General features: G+C 35.4%; 1 long non-coding RNA gene across 3 annotated transcripts; it reads left to right on the top strand.

The window, feature by feature from the left end:
- The first annotated feature begins 2349 nt into the window (after positions 1-2349).
- On the top strand, positions 2350-26977 carry LOC311596607. Of its 3 annotated transcripts, XR_014778905.1 has the most exons (4): positions 4469-5113; positions 8582-8698; positions 21639-21775; positions 24123-26977. It is a non-coding gene; the product is annotated as an uncharacterized lncRNA (long non-coding RNA). The 3 variants fall into 3 exon arrangements; XR_014778904.1 differs by lacking the exons at positions 4469-5113; positions 8582-8698 and adding an exon at positions 2350-2774 and having other exon boundaries at positions 24123-26975; XR_014778906.1 differs by lacking the exon at positions 8582-8698 and having other exon boundaries at positions 24123-26976.
- The last annotated feature ends 362 nt before the right edge of the window (positions 26978-27339 follow it).

The following is a 27339-nucleotide window of genomic DNA, read 5'->3' on the forward strand; positions in this document are numbered from 1 at the left end:
TAATTTGTTTTTTAAAAGCTTTATAATAATTTATGATTTTATTTACCATTTTTCTTTTTTATTGAAAATGATTTTCCTTCTTGTGTGTTCTTAACATGTACCCCCATCTCTCATCTCTTCCCAGATCCCCACTACCACCAAACACATCCAGATCTATGCCTTTTTTCTTTTTCCATTGAAAACACACAGGTCAGTAAACAACAAACCAGAACAAAACAAGCAGACAAACAGAAGAAAAGTGAAAAAAGAAAAAGGGCATACATATACATACATATACACAAAACTGTTTTTTACAAATCAGAAACCATAATAGGTAAGCAAAAGACAAGCAAAGAAAGAAGGCAGAGGAAGAAGAAGAGGCAGAGGAGGCAGAGAAGGAGGAACAGGAAGAAGAGGAGGAGGAAGAGGAGAAGAAACAAAACAATATGAGACAAAATATTTCCAAAAATAATATTGAGTTTTTACATGTTGGCTATCTACTGTCATATAGAAGATCTGCCAGTAAGAATGGTTTGAATATCCATTGAGGATCCCTTGTATAAAACTGTTTTTTCTCTGTGAGCACTTACTATTTGGAGATAGATGTTGGTTTAGGGGCAGGGTCCTGTGTCCATTTTGCCTCTCTGTGTTGTGGCCCAATCTGGTTGTACCTATGCAGACTCAATATATGCTGCCATAGTCCTTGGAAATTCATATGTGCATCAGTGCTGTTTTTTCTGGAAGGCAAGATTTCCCCAACGTCTCCAGTCTCCAGTGGCTCTTATACTCATTTTTACTCCTCATCCACATATCAGCCTAAGCCCTGAAGAGAGAGATTTGATATCTGAGTGTTTCAATATATCTCACTCTGTGCACATTTTTGGGGACCCATTTGGCTAACAATTTAATTATTTTTAACTCATTTCTGGCTCTGGAGTTTTCACTTAGTGAAAAAAAGATGTTAAGTTGGGGTTTTTGTCTTACCTGTTATTTAATTCAACTTTTATATATTATATATGTATATACTTTATGTATATATTTTAAAGCAATAGAAATTTTGTGTATGTGCATGTGTGTATATCTCTATGTATGTATGTTTCTTTTGTCATTTTTTTCTTCTCTACTAAAATATATAGATAGATTTGTACGTATATGTAGGTTTCCAAAAGATCCCTCAAATGTTTCCAGTGTTACCTGACCCTCCCTGTATTCATTTTTTTTTATTTCTCAATTTTATTCCACTTTTGTTATATTTAGCTTTATATTGAATCAAGACTGTGTAGCTTCTGACATTCTTTCTTTAAATATTTTATTAATTTATTCATATTTCATCTCAATTGTTAGCCCATCCTTTGTATCCTCCCATTCCTCTCTCCCTCCCACTTCCCCCCTACTACCCTCCCCTATATCTATGACTGAGGGGGATCTCCTCCCCCTGTATATGCTCATAGGGTATCAAGTCTCTTCTTGGTGACCTGTTATCCTTCCTCTGATGTCTACATGTATTTACTTCTTAACATCCATCTTTCCTCCACTACTCTGTTTACTTCTCCCATTCCAGTCTCTCCCTACTCTGTATCTTCATGATTATATATTCTATGTCACCTACATTAGGAGTTTCTTCACCCCTACCTGTACTGACTGCATTATTTCACTTTATATCTAACCACTGTGGTTGCATAGATAATACCATGCCTAACCAAGACTTAAAAGCTAACATCCACATTATACAAATACATACTCTGTTTTTCTGTTGAGGTCTTAGGGACCTCACCAGGATGATTTTTTTTAAACACTTCCATCCATTTACTCATTAATTGAGTGTTTTCTGTTATTCCTTTAACAACTAAATAATATTCCATTATATAAAGGTATCATATTTTCATGATCCATTCGTCAGTTCATAGACACCTAGTCTCTTTCTAATTTGTGGCTATTATGAATAGAGCATCCATAACATGGACATGGATAAACAAGTCTCTCTAAAGTAGTACTTAGATTCCTTTGGCTAGATGACCAAGAATTATGTAGGTAGATCTTAGAAAAGATATATTGTCAGATTCCCTAGGAGCTGTCACTTTGATTTCCATAGTAGCTGTACAAATTTGTATTCTAACCAGTAATGGATGAGTGTTGTTACTCCACATTGTTGCCAGCATGAGCCGTCATTTGTTCTATTGAACTTGGCCAGTCTTACTGGTGTAAGATGAAATCACAAAATAGTTTTGATTTGAGTTTTCCTAATGACTAAAGATGTTGAACAGTTTGTTAAGTGTTTCTAGGCTATTTGTGTTCGATCTTTTGAGAATTCTTTGTTTATCTCTACACCCCATTTTTAATTGGGTTATTTGTTTTCCTGACATTCAGCTTACTTGCTTGCTTTCTCTTTTCTCTTCTTTCTTTCTTTCTTTCTTTCTTTCTTTCTTTCTTTCTTTCTTTCTTTCTTTTCTTTTCTTTGTATTGTAGGCAGTAGTCTTATTTTGGATATATAATTATTTGGTAAAGATCTCTCATTATTTTCTACCTCGCCACATCGCCTGACATACAGAAACCTTTTCAGTTTTATAAAGTTATGTTTACTTTTTTTAGTGCTTGTGCTATTGGTGCCATTTTCAGAATGTCTTTCTTATGCCAATGAGCCCAAGATTCTTCCCTATTTTCTATTCCCTAAGATTCATGGTATCTGGCTTCATTTTGGAGTTATGGAATCATGTTTTGTGCAGGATGATAAGTGTGGATCTATTTGCATGCTTCTACATGCAGTCATCCAGTTTGAGAAACATCATTTGTTGAAGGTACTATCTTTTTTTTTCAGTTGTGTCTGGTGTTCTGTTTTGCTTTGTTTGTTGATACCTGATGTTCTGAATAGTATAGGTACATAGTACAATATGAAATTGGGTTGGTGATTTTACAGAATTTTTTTATATCATTCAAGATTGTTTTAGCTAGTGTATGTGTGTGTGTGTGTGTGTGTGTGTGTGTGTGTGTGTGTGTTTTCTTATGAAGATAGAAATTGTCCCTCCAATTTCTGTGAAAATTTATGTTGCGATTTCAGGAGAATTTCATTGAATTTGTTTCTATTCAAGGTATGTAAACATACTCATAATGGTATTATAAAGTCTTTGTCTTGTGCTTCAGCTATATTGCATTTCTTGGGACCTATTGTAGTTGAGTTTCTAGATTCTCCTGGAGACATATTGTCATGGACATTAATAATTTTGTTTTGTTCTGGTGTATAGGCATCTGGGTGTAGGATGGTTATTATTTTAGATATTGTTATTGAGATATCTTTATTGGATGGTTGTTATATGCCTTGGTTTCTGTTTCTCTATTTGGATCTTAGGTAAGTACAACGGCTGTGGTTTGGCTTGTAGAAAGTACTTTTTCAAGTTGATGTATAAAAGAAAGGAATAGAGGTGAGCTAAAGAAAAGACAGAGAAATTCATTAGGAATAAACTAAGGGGATCCGATTTACAACAAAGGTATGGATTACAGAAAATTGGAAGTGTGATAGGAAGAGAGGATTCTACTCATAGGTTGTAGTAGGACAATAGATTATCTATAGATACAAGGATGAAAGTTCTATGGGTACTCTGTGTCTGGCCCTAGAATTGGAGATCTAGTGGGTGAAGTTGTGGGGAATAAGGAGCACCTATAAACAGGTTGCTTCTAAGCTGAGGGGTACATTGACGAAATTGTAGTGAAGTGGACATCCTTGTCTTTTTCCTTATTTATCAATGTGCTTTGAGTTTTGTTTTGTTTTTCTATTTAGACTGATGATGGTTATTGGCTTTTTATATATAGCTTTTATTATATTGAAGAATGTTGCTGGCTTTCCTAGTCTTTCCAAGACTTTTATCATGAAGGGATTTTGTATTTTGTCAAAGACTTTTTCTGCATCTAATGGGCTTATGTATTTCAGTTTGTATATGTGGTGAATTATTTTTATGTATTCATATATGTTAAACCATCTTTGCATCTTCATGATGAAACTTGCTTGATCATAGTGGATGATCCTATTGATATAGTCTTTTGTTGGATTTACAAATATTTTATGGATAATTTTTGCATCTATGTTCATAAGGGAAATAGGTCTGTAATTTTCTTTCTTTGTTAAGTCTTTGTGTTGTTTTAATCACACAACAATATGACTTTGTAAAAACAATTAGGAAATGTTTCTTAAGTTTCTATTTTATTGTATAAAATTCATCAATATTAATACATTTATAATATGCAAACAACACTACTCTCTGTGCTGGAATATTATTACATTGCAAATAGAAACCCAATAATTGTGTAGTGAACATTTCTTATTCCTTCTTTACCTATAGCCTCTGACAAATATTATTCTAATTTTTATTTTAATCATTTTTACCTATTATTTATTTTTATAAGTAAAATTATATATCATATATTTATGTTTGATATCTTTCCTTAGAATGTTTTCAAACATCATTGCTATTGTTCTTTCATCTTAAGTCTAGCAAATCTCACTTTATAACACTACATTTTGTTTTTGGATTTATTACTTAAGAGGTGTGGGGTGCTGTATATTGTATTGTTGTAAACATTTATACACTTCTTTTTTTCTTAATCCTAAACTCTTAACTGATAATTCAAATATCTCCTCCCAGAAGGTTCCTTAATATTGAATGAATATTTAATATTTAGTTATTATTTTAGTAATATCAGCAGGTACCTCTTAAGCAGCTTTATACCTAAATAACCACACACAGAGAGAAGGATCTATTTAATTAGTCTATAACACAATGCTATGCAATAAGTACTCCATCCTAAATCTCCATGTTAGTATAGTTTCTTCCCCTTCTGATTTCCTACTTTATTCTTGCTTTTAAATCATCTCCTAGGCCTGGTTCAATTCTGGTGTTTCCCAGTCTCACCCTCATGGTTTCATTTTCTCTTTCCTTCCCTTTCTCCTCCTGTCACTGGATCAGGATGTCCTACCCTATTTTCTGTTATTGTTTAGCACCACTGGCTAGTTTGTTTTTATTGATAACACAGAGAACAAATAGGGACACGTTGACACTGGAGATACTTAGAATAAACATCAAAATTCAATGTCCAGATTGATCCAGAGAGTGGAGTGGAGAATTCAACATTTGAATGAACAAGGGTAAGCTGTACACCGTTCAAAAGAACATTATACCAACACCTTAAGACTCATGTAAAAAGGGAAACTTAGAAAACTCCAGAAGTTCCTGAAACTTACAAGATTTTTTAAATTTCCACTTCAACAATGTTAGATAGGCCAAAACAGAAAAAGAAAAAGAAAAAAGAAAATAAATAAAGAAAAAAATGTTATCAATGTAACAAGATTGTTCTAGTTGAAATTTATTTTTTCTTCTCTCATACAACATATCATGACTGCAGCCCCCCTTTCTCCATTCATCCCAGACCTCATCCCTTCTCCCCCAGATCCTCCGTCCTTCTGTTTCCCTTCAGAAAAGAGCATGCTTCCCAGGGACAGCAAGCAAATGTGGCATGGTTTGTATGGTTTATATTAAAAAGTATATTTGAAGAGGACGCAAGAAACAACCAAAAACTTTGAATTAATTTTATTCTACCTAAAACAATAGGTGATATTGTGGAAGGAATTGTTTGATTACAAATGAGTCAGATAAAAAGACTATGTGTATTATTCTCTGGTGCATTACTACAAACATGTGTTATTCTCTAGTGATTATCCATTGCTGAAATAATATTTTCATTCTTCTATACTTTGCTGATGATGAATCTAATGTGCCACTATTAAAATGTATGAAATTAAATCTTAGTTTCCAATATCTGGTATTATCAAGTCCTTTCTCTCATTCTTGCCTGCTAATGAAATGATCAGATTCTTTTTTCTAATAGTTCATTACTGTGTCTTCCTTTTAGAGTTTGGCAAGGATTTGTACTTTTTTAAAAAAATATAACGCATACTTTACATTCCTTTTCTAGGGAATCTAAGGCTTATCAAACTGGGAATGTACATTCTCTTTTCCATACCATACAAATGCGATGACACAAGTAGACCAGTTCTTATAACAGAGTTATAAACAATGTCAAGTAAATTTATGCTTCAAATTCATATCCTGTCTAATCTGAAATATACAGGAGGAATCCACTCTACTGTAAGCCGTGTAGCTGTGGCTCTTTCCTGGGATACTAGTGTATGTCAAATAGCTTATCTTGAAAGGCTTATGTGATGGACTTGGGAAGGTTCTTTGGATCTGTACAGACACCGTACTTCTTGCCCATAAAATCTTCAGTAAAAGCCTTTAACAAACAGCTGCCGAAGGTTTTAACATCTCAGAAAGAAGACATTTTATATAATGCCAGGTCAAGTTTTGTCTTGCTAGATAAATGTGGAAACTGGTGAATCATACATTGAATAATGCTAGGGATGCTTTTGATTTGACAGAACATCTGGAGTCCATAAAGATAAGCTTGTGTGTCTCTGGTTTCTGGGAAGAAGATACCATGAGAAAATTTTTCTAGCACCAAGCCATTGAACATTAAATGGTTGTAATCCTATCACTTTTTGATATTGTTTGCATGTGAATGCAGTCTACTGTTATAATGATGGAAAACTGCAAACAAATAGGATTTGAGGTACATTTTGCTTTATAATGGAACATAAGTAAAAATTCCACAAAAGATAAGTAATTCAGAGCAAATAGCAAATAACAAGTACATGATGTTTCCTCAAAATGTAGTAATAATGAATGCATAAAATAATGAGAAATATGTAATTAAAATATAATAAACTGTATATTTCATATATACTTTACCTATAAGATCACTCTAAGGAAATTGTGATTGCGGTCATGTGTCTCCTTTTCAGTGTTCTGCAAATAAATGACATGGTGAAGATTCTGATTTGGCATCTAAAATTGATGTATCACAATATCTGGCTCTAAATTATTTAGCATAAAGTAAAACTAAAACACATTTTTTAAAAAAAGGTGCTTAAGCAGAACACAAAAATGTTTTTTCACTCATAAACAAAGTAAGTTTATACTTATCGGAGGAAATGCTTAACAAGCTGCAGTTTTTGCCTAGCTATTATTCTTTGGGGCCTTGTTCGACGGACGAACAGAATTACCCTCCCATTACGCATGCACCTATGTTTATGGTAATGTCTCCCATTCCTCTGGCCTCCTCATTTTATGGTGATATATCATACAGTAGAAATGTATTTTTAGTCCCTTCCAAACACAGAACTTAGTGTTATTCATTGTGATTTCACTCCTTAACTAGGTGTCGACTTGATATGTGTCTGTGCCTACAGCACAGTAACTAAGTGCAGCTGGCTGTTTGGGATTTATGACATATTCTTGTTGTTAGGAGCCAAGAGGAGTGGCTGCAAAGTAACTGAGTGGCTTAAGGGGGAAAACATAAAAGACAGAGCCTGTCTTCTGAAAACAGAATAAAGAAATAGCCAAATCCTTGGTCAGTGTTTACTCTTGAGCCAATTTGCCACATCATAGATTCCTACTTTGCAGAAGTTTTGTAATGGCTATGAGTGATACAAAAACTGAGTCCTTTATGAAACTGTCTGAGTCTCCATATTTTGTATTGTCCATCAAAGTGATGAAAATGAGATATTTATTTTTAAGTACAATAAAATTTAAAAAACAAAATATAATTTTATCATAAATTCCAATCAACAGAATTGTATTTAAATATAGACTACATAAAATCTGTTTCATACTGCCTATGGCTTCTGAGAGGGGGACATCCTGAATGGATTTATTTTAAAGACAAAATACATTTGGTTAAGCACAACAGGAATTCACAATCTTTAGTCATCTTGGTTCTACACGTTCTGATCAAATGCATTATTTCTGTTATTAAATGGAAAAATTAGAATATAATAAACAGTCAATAATTACATATATGTTTTTAATAGAAATAGAATTACATCACTTTTCCCTCCCTTTTCTCCCTTGAGCCTTTCACTCAAGCTTGCCCCATGAACTTCTCAAGCTGATACCTGCTTTCTAAAATTATTTATATATGCATACATATGTTCTTGTTGTTTATGTGTGTGTATATAGTTTCAAGGCTGAAAATTCTCTACGAGAAGATAAGCCAGGATGGCTCATCCTAGGGTGACACTAATTATCCTTCTTTCAGTCATCACTAGCTGCCTGTAGTTCTTTATCTATGAATGGAACCTTCTAAAAATTTCCTTCTCACACACAAACATGTTAGTTGATACTGCCTTTCATTCAGACTTGTTTATGCAGCCCTCTCCAGATAAGACTGGCTCACACCAGACTTCCTGTTATTCTAGATTGTACAGTCCACACACCTTTCCGCAATGTTCCCTGCACCATAAGCGCAACAGCTGTGAAGTAGATGTGTTATGTATTCACTGGGGCTCTGCTCTGCAAGATATGTTGATTTCTGCATTGTGTTAACTTGTGATTTTCTGTGGTGGTCTCCATTTGTTGTACAAAATAGGCTTCTTTAAGAAGGGTCAGCAGCTAAAATTATCTGTGGGCATAAGGATAAGCTTTCGAGAGTAGTGTGAACTTACCCTGCTTTAGCAAAGTGTTGGTTGGTTGGTGTTTTGTTTTGTTTCCCTCTACAGTCTATTATATCACTAGCCCCAGGAACATGGCCAGTTTTCCAGTGCCATCCATGATTTCTTTCTTTTTGAGATGGGTTGAAGTCCAATGAGGCATCTATCAGCTTGTTGTCATTGAATGTGAGTGTCACTTATTGTAACTTTATCCATATTGTGTCATGCTGGTCCTTGTAGTTCACAGGTGATGCAGCTGGTTAGGACTGCATATTGGTTTCCTTCCCTTAGCAACTTGGATGGGGCAGTGAAAATTAAAAGTATGTGATGTGTTGAGCAGCATGGGTCCATCCTCAATCCCTGAAAGTTAGCAATATAGTAATACTTATAAAAACTCTCATTGATAAGAGTCCTATTTAGACTCTAGCAAATACAAGGCCGAAATTATTCCTTGACTCTTGCAAATTTCTTGGGATAGAGAAGATCTTGTCTAAAATAATCTTATGAGGTAGAAACTAAAATGAACCCAGGTCACCTTAGCTCTGCTGAATCCAGAACCTGCATTTGGCACTACTAAAAATTACAAGGTTATTAATTATATTAAACTTTCTGCCAATCTCTCTTAAAGTTCTTGTGTCTACAGATCCATAATTCTCATATGTTTAATGCTTCTAACTTCCTGTCTGCAGTGAAGAGAAGCTAGAATCCTAGGGGCATTAATATACATTTTGTCTCATAGCTGTACCCATTATAAATATTCACCTTTCTCTTTCATTTTGATGACATAATCAATTGTTGTAATATTTATTTCATAATATTTCTGAGTAGTCTGTCTATAGCTATGCTTGACACAGTCATGCAAGATCTATTTATTAATTTCGTTATTAAGTTTCATAATCTAATGAATTTATAAAGAAGTATTTTTATACATTTTGGAAAACTGAAATTCAACAAACATTTGTTTTTCACATAATTAAATTATTTAAAGTGAACTATTGATAGAAAAATAAAAAATTCACTTTCTTCCACATAAACTTTACAATCGTTTAAGTAGTTTGACAACAATAAATTTAGCATTTATATTAAGATTATAAATAGAGAACATATTTTGATCCAACCATTGTATTAAATAGTTCCTTTCTTCTCTCCTTCTTTCTTTCTTTAATTATGTTTACTTTTTACTTCCCACTTTCTTTTGATTAAAAGTTGAAGTATAGATGTGTTTGGGATTTGGCATGAACCCAAAATTGAGTAATGAAAACTTCCAGTATTATTATCATAATAAATATTGTCATAATTTGAGCAATTAGTTATTCTATTTACTGTTGTAAAACCAAAATTCATTTATAAATTATTTTAGTCTTTAAAATTCTTCTTTTTGTATTTGTTTTTGGGGGTTTTGTTGTTGTCATTGTTGTTGTTTGTTCTTTTGTTGTTGTTGTTTTGTTTTGTTTCTGTTTGGCTTTTTTGAGACAGAGTTTTTCTGAATGACTGTTGCTGTCCTGAACTCTTTTTGTAGATCTGCTTGGCCTCAAGCACATGGCAATCTACCTGCTTCTGCCTCTTAAGTGCTGAGATTAAAAGCATGTGCCACCATCCCCAGATAAAATTCTAGTAGTTCTATACAGTTACTGGTGCAATACTACAGATGAAATTGGTTCTCAAAAATATAAAGTAAATTTCTGTGGTTACCAGATTAAATTTAATCACTGTCTGTGATTGGCAGTATTTACAGCTTCCTAAAATAATGTATCTTTATATTTTATCTTTAAAACATATTACTAATTATGTTTCAAATATTTATCAGAACATATTTATATCACTATGTGGTATTATTTTCCATTATAATAACAAAATATGTACAACTTAATTCAAGAAATCTAAGATGTGCATATGAGTGTCATAGAATTGATGAAAACTGAAATATAAATAAAAAAACCAAACAAAAGAAAAAACAAAATTGATTACAGTTAAACACAGTTCTATGAAGAAAGTAGTAAGTCAACAGACCAACAAAATGTGGATCTGTAATGATTGCGGTATTTTAAAAGACTAAACTGGTATAAATTTGACAAAAATCTAGAAATCTGGCTAAATAAATTTTAATTATATAATATACATTTTGGGATGATTTATTTTATCTACATGTCATTATAATTATAATTATATAAACACTATTTATGAATAATTTATAACAAAATTTTTGGATTCTGCCATAGTAAGGAGTTAAATTCCTAGAGGATGATCTCCTGATGAAGGTCTGTGGTCAAGCTGCCAGGCTGTCCTAGGCTGCTGTGTTCCAGCTTTGTACTCCTAGCTCCAGAACTTCTAAGCTGTCCTTAGAGTTGTAGCCTGGTAATTAAGAGTTTGCTTGGTAATTAAGTAACTCAATTCTTGTTCAGGTTTCTTGGGGAATGTGTTTTACCTCATCTTTTAAAATGACCATTAAATCTTAGGGTCCTTGCTGCTCAGGTTGTGATTTCTGTTCATTACTTGTGAATAGGTTGTCATTTTCTGTGTTTGTTCATCTTATAACTAACTCCAGGTCAATTTTTTTTTACTTTAAAAGCAAAAGTGTTTATTAGAAAACCAAAAAAGGAAAATAAAAGAGTTGAGAATATGAACTAATATGCATAACAGAAGCAAACAGGTTTTTAGTCTGAAGGTGGATGGAAATATCTAAATTTAGTATTTCATCAAAATTAGAAAATTTATCAATACTAATTTTGCCTATTAGGATTCATGACCATTTGTATAGACTAAACTAAAATAAAATGTGTGAATCTTAAAGCTGCTTAAAATTTATGCACATATGAAAGAATTCTAAGTGAAATTATCAACTAATGGGTGATAGAAAGCCTCACTAGACATCTCTTATCACTAAATAAAGTTTCCAACTCTGACAATGGGCTATATCTAATCAAGATGTTGGCCACAGAGGCCCAGTGAGGAACCCCAAGCAACCCAGATGTAGTAAGTAGTTCGAAAGGAAATGAGCCACATAAACTCACAGGAAGTGACACAATTAAGAGGTGCAGGTTTGTTGGAGAAAATCTGTGTCAGTTCTCTGCCTGTGGATCTGGATGAAGGACTCTTGGTTCCTTATCTGGCACCACATTTGTGCCTGATTGCTGCCGTGCTTCCTGCCACAACAATAATGAACTAAACCCCTGAAACTGCAAACTTGCCTGAATCAGTTGCCATAGGCCTGGTCTCTCCTCACCAAAATAAAACCCTAACTAAGATAGAAGTTGGTACCGGGGACTGGGGTATTGCTGTGATAGACCTGGCCATGATTTTGTTTGGAAGAATGTGGATTTTGGGACTTTGGATTAGAAAGTCAGTTGTACACTTTAAGTGGGGCTTAACGGGCCTTTGTAGTAAGAACATGCAAAACAGTGGTGCTGAGGGTGATCTAAACTATGGGGGCCTGGCTTAAGAGATTTTACAGAAAATATTATTATGTGGGCTAAAAATTGTTCTTATGATATTTTGGTGAGGAATGTGGCTGCTTCTGCCTTTGTCCAAAAAGTCTTTCTAAGGCTAAATTTAAGAGTTTTAGATTAATTGTTTTGGCAGAGGAAATCCCAAAATATCCTAGTACTGACTCTGTCCAGTGGTTATCAGTGTTCACACTTATGTACATCTACAATGAAAGGGAGTAAGCTGAGGAAGGAAAACTATACAATTTACAAAACAAGGAGAAAAGGGCAGCAGGAAGTGGAATGGAGGTAAATAGATTTTGTTTTTTCTTTTAGCAAAGTTTTATTATATTTATTTTTACAGATATTACTCTTACACACAAATAAAATAAACTATATATAGCAAGAAGAACCATGAAACAATCAGAAATTATATAAGTGTTGCATTCATAATGTTTTGGCTACTTGTATTTGGCAACCTTGAAGAAAACTTCTTTCCTATTTTGATGAGTCTAAAATTCTAAATGGAAATCAATATCTATCATATCTCATCTCTAGCAACTTAAAACATCCATCTAGACCTAAAAACATCTTAACCCTTAAACAATTAAGCTTAATTTTAAGACTAAACTATCTGGTCTTCAACCACATCAGAGACTTGAGAAGGAAAAAAAAACTGAGTAAACCGGAAGTGCAGGTTAGCAGCTTCCAAAATGAAAAAATGACAGAGACTCTATTTATAATGTTGGAGCATCATCTTCAGCCTTTGGATCCAATATATCTGACAGACATATTTGTGAACCAGGAACTATTGAGGACTTGTTTACCCTGTCATGGCAGAGTTTGGCTGTCTACTCTGCCTACATCCAAGATTTCCCATTTTTAGGCACAATTCTCTCTGTAGAAGAAATGAGGACATTTTGCCTAGTTGCTTGTTTGCCACATTTGACGCTATCTCCATAAGGAGATTCTTTGATGCTCATCATCATCTTGAAGTAGGCCAAGTGTTGCCAGGAATTAACCTGTCTTGTTGTAAAGGAAACTTTAAAATAATAAAAACATCTTTAAATGTAATATTCAGTAAGTCTCTGAGGCTTTTAAGACCTTATTTAACTATTTTACCTTATTTATCTATCTGTTATACCTAGGATGTATATTCTTGTAATAAAAATAGACTAGTAATTGCCATGACCATGATATGAACAACTAACAATTAGCTTGTATTCTGAATTATCTTAAACAACCTGCTATGCCACTTTCAATGTATTGGAAGTAAACTTTGTATTATGATTAAGTAGTATGTATACAATACCTCATATTAGAGTAGAAATATATATATATATATATATATATATATATATATATATATATATATATATATATATATATATATTACATATATATAATGTGTGTGAACAATAATCTTAAATTTAATTACTACAGCAATGTATCAAATTAAACTTATTTTCCATCACTATACAAAATTCTATACTAATAAATTAAAAATAACCTTATTTGTGAGTAACAGTTAAGGCCTTAAGCTGAGGAGTAGATTCAATAATCAATTTTTTGTCCTATCATTTCTTTATATTTCTACATCCCTGCTTCTTTCTTTTCAACCTCTATCTCCATGCCTATGGAAGAAAGATAAAGGAAAAGAGAGACATCCTTGAATCCAACCTTGTTTTATCTCCAAATAGGACCAATAATAACTTATAACCAATGAAAATAACTCCCAATGAAAATAAGCATCTGTAGCCCAAGAGATCTAACAAAACTTACTCAACACACCTTAGGCGAATGGGCATTCTTTCTCTTAAGGATTCTTTTGGCTGATTTGAGGCAAATAATCCTTTTGTAGGGGCCTAAATAAAATTGTAAAAAATGGTTAAACAACCCAGGAATAGCATTTGTGGCCCAGTGTCTAAATGTTGAGAAATTCTAGGCTTAATAGGAGTCCTGTGTGGGACCGTCTGTAATGCGGTTATCCTGTATTAAGTGGCTAATATATTTTTATGAGTAAGTATGTGCCATGCATGTCTTTCTGGGTTTGGGTTACCTCATTCAAGATGAATGTCTTTAGTTCCATCCAGTTGCCTGCAAATTTCACCATTTTCTTGGTTTTGATAGTTGAATAATATTCCATTGTATAAACGAGCCATAATTTCTTTATCCATCCTTAGGTTAAGGGACCTGTAGGTTGTTTCCTGATTCTATTACAAATAAGGCTGCAGTGAACATAGTTGAACAGATGTCCTTGTTGTATGGTAGAGCATCTTTAAGGTATATGGCCAAGGACGGTATGAGTCGGTCATGTGATAAAATTATTCCAAATTTCCTGAAGTAGTGCCAGATTGATTTCCAAAGTGGTTGTACAAGTTTGCACACACATCAGTAATGGAGGATTGCTCTCATTTCTTCATATCCTCGCCAGCACTTGCTGTCACTTGAACTTTTGATCTTAGCCATTCAGATAGGTGTAAGATAGAATCTCAAAGTCCTTGTCATTTGTATTTTCCTGATGACTAGGGATGTTGAGCATTAGTGTTTCTTGGCCATTTGATGTTCTTCTGTTAAGAATTCTCTGTTTAGTTCTGTACCATATTTTTTTGATTGAGATATTTGGCTTGGTGGTGTTTAATTTCTTGAGCTCTTTATATATTTTGGATATTAGTCCTTTGTCAGATGTAGGGTTGGTGAAGATCCAATCTGTAGGCTGTCATTTTCTTCTGTTGACAGTGTCCTTTGCCTAAGAGGAGCTTTTCAGTTTCATGAGGCCTCATTTGTTGATCTTAGAGCCTGAGCTATTTATGTTCTGTCCAAGAAGCTGTCTGTTGTGTCAATGAGTTCAAGGCTCTTCTCCATGTTTTAATCTAACAGATTTATGGTGTCTGGTTTTCAGATGAGGGCTTTAATCCACTTGGAATTTAGTTTTGTGCACGATGATAAATATGTGCCTATTTGCATTTTTCTACATGTAGCCATCCAGTTAGACCAGCACCATTTGTTGAAGATATTATATTTTTTCCATTGAATGGATTTGGCTTTTTTGTCAAAAATCAAGTGCCCATACTTGTGTTGGTTTATTTCTGGGTCTTCTATTCTATTCCACTGAATATCCAGCCTATTTCCATACCTGTACCATGCAGTTTTTATTAATGTTGCTCTATAGTACAGCTTGAGATCTGGGATGGATCTCCAGAAGATCTTTTATTTTACCGGATTGCTTTTGCTATTCTGAGTTTTTGTTTTTACATATAAAGTTGAGAATTGATTTTTCAAGGTCTATATAGAATTGTCTTGGAATTTTGAATGGAAGTTCATTGAATCTTTAAATTGCCTTTGGTAAGATGGCTATTATTACTATGTTGATTCTCCTTATCCACGAACATGGGAGATCTTTCCATCTTTCATATATTCTTCAATTTCTTCTTTTAGAGACTGGAACTCTTTCACTTGCTTAGTTAGAATTACACCAAGATACTTTATATTATTTGTGGCTATTGTGAAGGGTATAGTTTCCCTAATTTCTTTCTCAGCCCATTTGTCATTTGTATACAGCCAGGCTACTGTTTTTTTTTAAAGTTGGTTATTTTTATCCAGTCACTTTGCTGAAGGTGTTTATCAGCTGCAGGAGTTCTTTGGTTGAATTTTCAGGGTCACTTATGTATATACTATTATGTCATCTACATAAAGTGATATCTTGGCTTCTTCCTTTCCTATTTGTATTTCCTTTATTTGTCTTATTGCTTTAGCTAGGCCTTCAAGTACTATATTCCAGAGCTGTGGAGAGAGTGGACAGCCTAGTGTTCTCCCTGATTTCAGTGAAATTGACTTATGTTTCTTTCCATTTACTTTGATGTTGATTATAGGCTTGCTGTATATTGCCTTTATTATGCTGATGTATGTGCCTTTTATCTCTGCTTTCTCCAAGACTTTAAACATGAATGCATATTGAATTTTTTCAAATGATTTTTTGGCATGTAAGGAGTTGATCATGTGTTTTTTTTTCCTTTTAGTTTGCTTGATTACATTGATGGATTTTTGAATATTAAATGACCCCACATGCCTGAGATGAAACCTGCTTGGTAATGGTGAATGATATTTTTGATGTGTTCTTGGATTCTGTTTTCAAGTATTTTATTGAACACTTTTTGCATCAATGTTTATAAGAGAAATTGTTCTGAAATTCTCTTTCTTTGTAGTGTTTCTGTGGTTTAGGTATCAAGATGACTGTAGCCTCATAGAATTAGTTTGGTAATGTTTCTTCTGTTTCTATTTTGTGGAATAGTTTAAAGAGAATTGGTATTATCTCTTTTTTGAAGGTCTGGTAGAATTCTTCACTGAATCCATCAGTGCAGGGGAGACTTTATTTTGGCTGGGAGATTTTTGATGACTGCTTCAATTTCCTTAGGAGATATATGACTATTCTGTTTGTTTACCTTATCTTCACTCAATTTTTTATTTGTTATATATCAAGAAAAGTGTCCATTTCATTTAGGTTTTCACATTTTGTGGCATATAGGCTTTTGAAGTATGATCTAATGAGTCTTTGGATTTTCTCAAGTCTGTTGCTATGTCTCCCTTTTCTTCTCTGATTTTCTTGATTTGACTATTCTCCCTTTGCCTTCTTAGGTCATTTGGCTAAGGGTTTGTCTATCTTGTTGATTTTCTCAAAGAACTAGCTATTAGTTTTGTTGATTCTTTGAATTGTTCTCTTTGTTTCCAATTTATTGATTTCAGCCCTGAGTTTGATGATTTTCAGCTGTCTCCTTCTTTTTATTGAGTCGGCTTCTTTTTGTTCTAGAACTTCCAGATGTGTTATTGAGTTGCTATTATGGGATTCCTCCAATTTCTTTATAAAGGTACTTTATACGCTTTTCTTTTAGCACTGCTTTCATTGTGTCCCATAAGTTTGGGTTTGTTGTGCCTTCAGATTCATTGAATCCTAGGAATTTTAAAATTTCTTTATTATTTTGTTCCTTACCCAGACATCACTGAATAAGGATTATTCAATTTCCATGAATTTATAGGCTTTCTGTTGTTATTGAGATCCAGCATTAATCCATGGTGGTCTTATAAGATACAAGGAATTCTTTTGATACTTTTTCTCTGTTGAGGTTTCCTTTGTGTCCAAGTATTTGGTCAATTTTGAAGAAAGTTTCATGAGGTGCTAAGAGGAAGGTGAATTCTTTCATGGCATCTTTTCGTTTTGTTGTTTCTTCATTTAATTTCTGCCTCAATGATCTATGTACTGGTGAGAGTGGAATGTTGAAGTCTCCCACTATTAAAGTGTGGAGTTTGATGTGTGATGTAAGTTTTAGTAATGTTTCATTTATGAATGTGGGTCCTCTTGTATTTGGGGCATAGACGTTCAGAATTAAAACATCATCATGGTGTATTTTTCCTTTAATGTGTATGAAGTGTCCTGGCCCATGTCTTTTGATTAGTTTTGGTTGAAAGTCTATTTTATTAGATACTAGGTTGGCTACTCCAGTTTTTTCTTGGTTTATTTGCTTGGTTTATTTCCAGCCCTTTACTCTGAGGTAATGTTTATCTTTATTGCTGAGGTGTGTTTCTTATGGGTAGCAGATTGATGAGTTCTGTTTTTGCTCCCATTCTGCTAGTCTGTGTCCCTTCATTAGGGAGTTGAGGTAATTGATATTGAAAGATATTAATGATCAGTGGTTATTGGTTCCTATTATTTTGATGTTGGTAGTGGTAAAGCATATGTGTGAGCTTCCTTTCTTTGTTTTAGTGAATGTTTTCCTGTGTAAAGTTTCCCTCCTTGGGCTGAGTTTCCCTTCTAGTATTTTCTGTAGAACTGGATTTGTTGTTAAGTATGGTTTGAACTTGGTTTTGTCATGGAATATCTCATTTTCTCCATCTGTGGTGATTGGAAGTATTGCTGGTATAGTAGTTTGGGTTGGTATATGTGGTTTCTTAGTGTCTGCATGACATCCATCCTTGCCCTTCTGGCTTCTATAGTCTCTGTTGAGAAGTCAGGTGTAATTCTGATAGGTTTTCCTTTATATGTGACTTGGCCATTTCCTCTGCAGCTTTTAATATTCTTTCTTTATTCTGTAGGTGCAGTGTGTTTATTATGTTGCAGGAGAATATTCTTTTATGGCCCAATCTATTTTGATTTCTGTAGGCTTCATGTATATTTATGGGAATTTCTTTCTTTAGGTTAGGGAAGATTTCTTCCATTATTTTGTTGAAACTATTTTCTGGGCCTTGCAGTTGAGAGTCTTCTTTTTCTTTTACCCCTGTGATTTTTAGGCTTGGTCTTCTCATAGAGACCCAGATTTCTTGGATGTTCTGTCAGTTGATATTTAGATTTAAGATTTTCTTTCATTGTTGTATCCATTTCTTCAGTCATATCTTCTATCCCTGAGATTCTTTCTTTCATCTCTTGAAATCTGTTGGCAATGCTTGTGTTCGCAGATCATCTCCTTTTCTCGCAGGTCGCCATTTCCAAGATTATCTCCGATTGTGTTTGCTTCATAGCTTCTATCTCAAATTTTAGGCTTTGAAAATTTTTATTCATTTCCTTCTCTGGTTTGATTGTAGTTTTGTTAAGTCATTTGCTCAGTTCTTTCATCTCTTTCTTTGTCTATCCCTATTCTAGTTCGAGGGATTTCGTTTCCTCCTTTAAGACCTCTCATTTTCATAGCCTCCGATACAAAATCCTTCTCTTATGTGTTGGCTGTGATAGTATTTCTAGGGCTTGTTGTGGTCATGGGACTTCTGCTTCCTGGTAGTATCGAATGGGGACTGTTGCTTGTGTTTTTACACTGATCTCTTCTCATTGTGATGTCTCTTGTTGGAGTGTGTGCCCAGTGCCTGGTTGGACCCTTGAACTTTCTGTGGATTTGCCGGGTGACCTGAGGTCAGACCCACTAATGTTCCCAACTGTGGGTTTTGCTTGGTGCTAGGACCCACAGATGCTGGTATTTTTAGACCTGGGCTCACTCTGTACCTGGGGAAATTCAAAAGCTTCATATCAGTCAGGTGTGAGGCACTCATGCAGCTTCTGGTGGCTGCTTGGATCCCTGGAGCTTTCTGTGGCTTTCCTGGGTAACCTGAAGTCAGACCCACTTGTATTCCCTACTGTGGTGCCTAATCAGTGCCTGATCACCCACAGACACTGGTGATTTTGCAAGCCAAGGCTCATTCATTGCCTCAGGATTTCAGAAGCTGCCTGCCAGCCAGGCGTGTGATACTAACCCTTGGAGGTTGCACACCCATTTCTTTGGTGTCCGATACTTTTTGGCTTTGCTGGGTGGTGGAATCCCAGACCTAACCATGATCCACACAATTTGGACCCCTCTCACCTATGGGTCACCAGTATTTGTAGTATTTGTATTTTGTGGTTCTCAGATTGGTTCTTCGCTTGCTTAATAGTCCTTGCTGTCCTGCTAATCAAACAAGATGTGTGTTAGCCACCACCATGTTGGATGTCCCAGACAATAGATTTTTTTTAAGCCTGAGGTTAAATAGAACCAAGGGAGTGTTGACCCCATGGCAAGATCCCACCTAGCTAAGCTTCCAACTTGCAAAAAGAAATTAAGGAAAACCTTAAAGCCAACACTTCAGATTCAGAGGCAGGTGACTGAGATAAAGTACAGCCTGATTTACAGAGCAAGTTCATGGACAGTCAAGCTTAGGTACCAAAGAAAATCATGAGCAAGAGAAAGCTGGTGAAGCTGTTTTTGAATTATGGGGCCATGTTCTTGCCCAACATGCACCAGAAATTGGGAGCTTTAGGCAAATGGTTCTGGTTTTATAGTCAAGGATAAAAGAATGACGCTATGGACACTCTCCGCGACTAAGGAATGACACTGAGGCCAGGCATATCTCAGGACTGACTCTGTATGGAGGCCAAGATAGGCTTTTGTGTGAAGCTGAAACCTGAGTTTCCTTGGAGACCCCAAGGTGTTGGAGATGCCAGAGTCCTGAGACACCTGCCAATGAAAGCTGCTAACAGGGAATGGAACCAGATGTTGGAGATGCCAGCATCTTGGGATAGCTTCCAAGGAAATCTGATGATAGGGAGTGGAACCAGTTTAAGAGAAAGAAGGATGTGACAGTCAGCAAAGCTAAAAGGAGTTGGAGATGTGAAGAGCACTTTGACATCTGACATGGAGATGCAGAGTTTAGAGTTTGCTCAGCTGGTTTTTGGTCTTGCTTTGTTTCAATACTTCCTTACTCAGTTCCATTTCTTCCTGTTTGGAATGGTAATACATATCCTGTGTCATTATATTTTGAAGGTATAGAATCTGCTTTTTTGTTTTGATTTCATGAGGAATTATGGTTAAGAGATTCCAAGAGTCTCAGAAGAGAATTTATACTTTTTACATGGTTATTAAAGTTGGACTTAATACATTTCTGCATTATGATATGCCTACAAGCCTTTGAGGTTCAGGGAGAAGAATGTGGTAGTTTAAAAGAAAATGTCCCACATAGGTTCATAAGGAACGGCCTTATTAGGAGGTGAGACCTTGGAGTAGGAGTAGTACTTTTTCTGGGCGAAGTGTGTCTCAGTTCTCTGCCTGCTGTCTGGGGATCTGAATGTGGAACTCTCAGCTCCTACTCTAGTACCATGTCTTCCTGTATACTGTCATGCTTCCCACCATAAAATAATAGACTAAATATCTGAAACTCCAATGTTTTCCTTTATAAAAGTTGCTATAGTCATGGTGTCTCTTCACAGGAATAAAACCCAAATTTAGATACCAGGCTATTGTCAAGGCTTTTAGTTTGTCTCCACAAACAATAGAACAACGATAAGGTCCTATTGCTGAAGACAACATCTACCCAACACATTGAACATAGAGAAATAAATATGGTACCAACCTGGAACTCTTATACCTTACTGACTAGTGTTCATGGTACCAGAAGCGACTCTGAATGCTACCAAAGAGAAAAGGCAAACATCAATGCAGGTACAAACCCTTTGATTTACAATGATGAGCTGCTTGCAAGATGTATTGCTGCAATAGTGGCATACACATTGTACAACTAAACAACTAATATATTGTTAGAATTATATCTTACTGGCATTGCTTACATGGCCAGGAACCTGGGACTAGATAGTCTAGAGACCTCAGAGAAAGTAAAATACTATTGTTCTGGAAAAAAACTTAACAATAACATAATTCCTGGATGCAAGCTTTGTCACATCCCCTCTCTCAGAGTTCCAGAAACTCTGTGGAAGAGGAGGCAGAGAGAACTGAGTGCACGGGGAAACCTGGCCTGGACACAAAAGAAAGATGCACATATGAACCCATGGAAACTGAGGCAAAATATGCAAGACTTGTTGAGGTCTAAACAAAATGTAGTTCCGGTGCTCAGAGGGAAATGGATGCAAGTATCCATTGCTAAGCCAACTGATAACCACACACAAAGGAAAATTATTTTTCTTCAATGAAGTCTAACTAGGTATAGAAACTACTCATAAGGGCAGGCACCATGTCTATCAATAGCTAGACAACACAAAACAACCTCAATGTTATTCATGTTCTTTGTTGCATATTGCTTTATCAGGCCTTGTTTGTTTAACACTTCATAATACATATGTATATATACATTTTTTTTGCACTTTCATTTTTACTTTTTTTCTTAAGTTTGTTAATTTATTTTGTCCTATTCTGGTTTGCTTGTTTTTAACTTATTATTTAGATGTCTGTTTTTTTCCTAAGGATCGGGAGGGAATGGCTGTGAACTTGGATGGGAGGCAAGATGATGATGATCTTGAAGGAGTTGAGGCGGAGAAAACCATAAACAGAATATGAAAAAATTGATTTCCATAGAAGAAAATCTAAAAATTAGAAAAATGGTAAGCAAAACTGAACTTATGTGGACCCATGATCACATCATTGGTCAATAAAATAATTCATATGCTAAATAGTTAAGGGAATCTGATTCCAGACTTCTTCTTCTTAGTATGCACTCAGCACTGATGCTTTTAGTCCTTTGCTGACATTTAACATATGTTTCTTTGGGAAAGAATGATCATGAGAAAGTTACTGTACGTCTCCTCCGAGGACATGTCTTAAAAATACCCAGGCACATTCAATTAACCTCTATTGACAATGTGGTGAATGAATAAACAAAAATTCTAATAGATAATTATGTTATTTAATATTTATACAGCCTAGATAATATGTTTTTAATAAGATAGATATTAGGTTATTTTGAGCATTGGGAAAAGATGAATACATTTGGTTTTCTCAAGTTAACTTAAAAAACATTACAGACAAAAATACATTTTAGGCTTTTATTGTATACACAGTGATCATGCTGTTTGGAAGTTGCTGAAATTTTACATTCATTTAAAATTGAACATCAAACACTTATAAGAGAAAACTTTGAAGCCAGGAATAAGAATGGAAACTATGACATCATAAGAACAGAACTTTATTTTCAAAGACTGGAGGCCTGCCAAAGCACCTGAGAAAATGCTCAAGGCTCCCACACTTACAGTTCCTCCATGAAACAGTTTGGGGTAAAATAAAAAGCCTCTCTCTAGGACTACATGATGATGGAAATCTTATATTTAATACTTGGAGAATAGTGAACTATCTAACTATACTTTAACTTGGTCTTGCTTCACTGCACACTATTTCCCCACATAGTTATTTAAAACGACACTCACTGAGCTCCTGACTGTAGTTGTGTGGGTCATCAACTTCACAGGAGATGGCTACTGCTCTGTAGTAAAGATAATTCTAGTGTTTATCGTAATTTGCTGTGCCAAAAATGGCTAGATTCTAGAGTATGGTTTGGAAAAACAATTAGTTGTGATTTGCCCATCAAAAAATACAAGCATTTTGAAAAATACAAACTTAGGTAACACTGACTTTCAGATTTTGAGCCTTTAGGTTGTATGATAACTATAGATGCATGACTTGAACAATACTTTAAATTCAGAGTAGTATCTACAGCCCATCAGCTAAATCTAGTTTATCATGAGTTATTTTGCACATACCCACTGCTCTCCTTCCCCTGGTCTATTCCTCCCAGTCTCTTTCACACCCCCAATACCTTCTAAATTCATTCATTCTCTCTCTCTCCCTCCCTCTCTCTATTTTTCTATTATCTATCTATCTATCTATCTATCTATCTATCTATCTATCTCCCAGAGTGCAATTACTACTGTCTATACATACATAAGTTTAGGGACATTCAATGTTCATGGGCAACCCACCAGAGGCCATTTCATGGAAGATGACTAGCTTTCTCTTCTCCAGTATCCATCAGCTGCCACTAGCACCTTAGGAAAAGTGAACCCTAATGGGCTCCCACTCATGCTGGAATGTGGACAGGGTTTTTCTGTATGGGTTGTGTAGGTATCCACAGCTCTTATAAGTACATGGGTGCAATGGTATTGTTGTGTCCAAAAGATACCATTTTCAGCAACCCATGACCATCCTCTCCAACAATTATGAAAATGACTGGAATACAGTGATTATCAAAACTGTTCACTGGATAATGAAATAGATGGAAATATAGTAATTAAATACTTATAAGTATTTATTTACCTTTTATTTACATAAAAGTATTTAATTACTTATATAAATAATTATATTATTTAGCACATTGACATTTTATATTTATCAAGAATTACTTACTTAAATATCTAATTGTTTTCTAAATACTGCTTTCTGAGTGTGAACTTACCAATCTAGTTAAATTTATATATTTTCTCTTTTTCCACCATAACTGTAAAGTTATTTATTTTATGTTTTAAGATAAAACAACTGGCTGGGCGGTGGTGATGCATACCCTTATTCTCAGCACTTGGGAGGCAGAAGCAAGCTGATCACTGTGAATTCGAGACCAGCCTGGTCTACAAAGTGAGTCCAGGACAGTTATAGATACACAGAAAAATTCTGTCTTGAAAAAAAAAAAGAGAGAGAGAGAGAGAGAGAGAGAGAGAGAGAGAGAGAGAGAGAGAGAGATATTCAACAACTGGGCAGGTCCACACGGTGGCCTCAGGGTCCACGGGGTTTCAAAGATGGGTCCTCAATACATTCTGAGGAGGATGATTGTGTTCCAGAGCTACACAGAAGTGTTCACGCCCTTAGTGCTATTGGGAGGAAACATTTTGTGCAATGTATTAGAAATACTCAAGCGGAGATCATCCATGATGGCATTGATCACAAACTGTGTCTGATCCGCAGGATAGCAATGACTGCTCAGCCACCAAAGGACCATACTGAGAGCTCCAAAACACAGTGCTGGTGTTTCCCAGGAAGAAGGAAATCCTGTCGTGTGGGTCGTCCATTCCCTCCAGCCGCAAGACCATGGGACCATGCTCCAATGAGATCCCAGTGATGCCAGGCCACTGTCGCTGCTTTTTGGCTTATGGTCTAGTGCAGTGCAAGCCAAGGAGATGGCGTTTGAGGAGGGGGTGCTGTTTGAGTCGAGATGCCTACACCACAGGCCTCGTAGGCCTGGACCAAGCCCAGTGCCGAGAGCTGGATCATTCAGAGGTAAATACTAGGGGCAGCATGGAGGTAGGCGCCCATAGTGGATGGAACATGTGATGGAACCAGAGACTCGGGCGGGAGACAGGAATCAACAGAGCCACAAGTTCCCCGGGAAAAGAAGCTGAGCTGGGCCAACATCAATGGTTTCTGCAAGCTACTCAACAATGGCTTTGAGGGGCCTCCACTTGCCACCTGCTTGATGGCCCACAAGATCCAGTACCCACAGGAGTAGGAGGTCATTCAGGTCTTGACGACCAGCAACAACTTGGCAAATTGAACAGGAGCAGGAGAGCTGACCCTGAGGACACAAGAACAGGAGAGCTGGCCTTGAAGATGCAGGAGCCTGTGAGCCAGCCCAGGTGACATGGGAGCCTGAGAGCTGGCCCTGCCTGGAGGACAAAGGAACTGGAGATCTGTCCCTGCCCTGAGGACATGAGAGTGGGAAAGCTGGCCATGCCCCAAGGACACGGGAGAGGGAGAGCAGGCCCTGCCCTGAGGACAAGGGGGCAGGCCCTGATCCAAGGCTCTGAGTGGACTTCACCCCAACATTTACCCCATGTATGACCTGCTGGAACACATGAAGGGGCCGGACCTGCCTATTGAAAGATTAAGACGCTCCCAAGGCAACAACAGGATATCCGACAGCAGTCCCATTAAGGATCCAGTAACAACAGTGTAGGCCTCCAACCAGACCCATGACTAGTAGCAATGAACATTTGAAAGTAAACATATGTGAACAAAACGCTATACTGTGTGATACACTACAGCTTCCGTGACAAGATTTTTTGTTTGTCTGTTTGTTTTATTTTACTGGGGGAAGGAGAGGGATTTTGGTGCATGATGTGTAAATCATAGACATTTAATAAAAGTAAAAAAAATAAAAAAGATACAACTGCAAGTCATGGTCCAAAATCCATAGAACATTTTCAAGCTAGAACTTTTAATGGCCTCTTTTTGCACTGAAAGTAAATCCCACAATCCTATGATGCTTTCCAGTTGGTGTTATCTATAGATAATTAAGTTTCATTAAGCAATCAGTGTTGTGCATTTCCTCTTTTACCAAATCATATTTCTTACCAGGATTATTGTTATTTAATTAGTTTGATGATATTATTAATATTAATGCAACTATATCATAAATATCTCTCATAAACAATTCTCTTTATCTTTGTAATCATGTTAATTATTTGTTAATAGCATTAAATTTTACTACCAAAAATTATCTCTATCAATAATTAAGTAAAGGTAAATATTCCATAACTCAACAATAAAAGTACTACCACATAAGAATTATAGCTCAGTATGTGGTACATACCTTTAACCCCAGTATACAAGAGGCAGAGGCAAGCAGATATCTGTGAGTTTGAGGTCTTCCTTATCTACAAAGTGAGTCCAGGACAGCCAGGGATACACAAAGAAACCCTGTCTCAGAAAAAAAAAAAAAAGAATTATATATTTGATTGTAAAATCAATTTGGCAGATAGTGTATCATTAATTATGTATACTTTAACTTCTAAAGATAGCTTAAATATAAAATGAAAGGAATGACAAAATAAATTTCTAAGAGGCAAAAATGCTACGAAGTACATTTCTAGTTACTAATTTGCCTATTGTCTAAATGCCCATATTACCTTTTTTTTTTGTAATAATTGAGTAAAAATTTTGGAGGTGATCCAATGAGTGCCAAACCACTGGTTCACATTCTTTTATATGATAAAACCAATAAATTAAAAGGATCACTGATGACCTTTTACAATTCTGCATCCTTATGGTTAATTCAAATGGGATACAAATTAGCATTCAAAAGTTAAGTCAAAACTTCTTCATATAAAATCATAATCAGAGGTTAATAAGGTAAAGTAGATTGGAACCCAGGCACATGTTTGACATTAGGGAATCCATGTCCTGTATTCAGCTTTGCCATACTGCAACATAGCTGAGAAACTAATACATGAGAGTATACAATCAAATGGAAAGTTGTCTTTTATTACAAACTAGCCATTTTAATGCTCATTGGCATTTTCTACAAAACCACTTTATTTAGGCATCCAATTCTCATTCCTTATTTTCATTTATGTTTTTTAAAATAAAATTTCATTTACTTTATACCATTTATATTTTATTATTTATTATTTGTATTTATTTTTAAGTATTTCAATACTATGTACACTTAGCAATATTATTGATCAGACCATGCACTGAACTATAGGATATTATACAACTATTCTTTAATATATAATAGAAAACTTGTTCTTCTAAAAAGGGGATGTCAATGTTCCTTTCTCCCCACTTCAGTAACAGCCGGCACTATACAGTTATTTTATGTGCCCTTAAAATCTATTGTGCTATTAAATACTCACATTAAATGTAATCTTATATACATATTGAAGTTACCTATTAGTCTCTGGACTACTGCATTTTCCTGACTATGTTTTTATGGTATGTCATTATTCATTATTTATATTTATATTTCTAAAAATGAATGTAACATTTGTCTTTGCTGTATGGTAAAACTCTCATAACAGTCTAATATTCTAAAACTTAGTTTATAAAGTTTATTTCTAAAAGTGACCCAGCCTGTGGGGTCTTCAATGGGTACCTGTGGAGGGGACAGACAAGTGGGGGGACAGGAAACACAAAGAAATGAGGGCAAGTCTGGATTCTGATCAAACCCCGTTTATTGAAAAATTTCACAGAGTTTTTATAGGCATGGGAGTATGGATATTTGCGTAAGTGAGGGTTGCTTTGGAAACCTAACTCTGGAATGCTCCAGCAGGTGTCTACCTTTCTATAATCACGGAAGAGGGAGAAATTCCAGAGAGAAAGGGAAGTTGTAAAAGATCTGGTTAATCAGGAAAAAGTTCCCGGAACTGCTGCTCACAGGCAGCTGGCCTTTAATCTGCTTTTA

Source organism: Acomys minous (genome assembly GCF_964271855.1).
Source record: "Acomys minous genome assembly, chromosome: 4".
Taxonomy (NCBI): Eukaryota; Metazoa; Chordata; class Mammalia; order Rodentia; family Muridae; genus Acomys; species Acomys minous.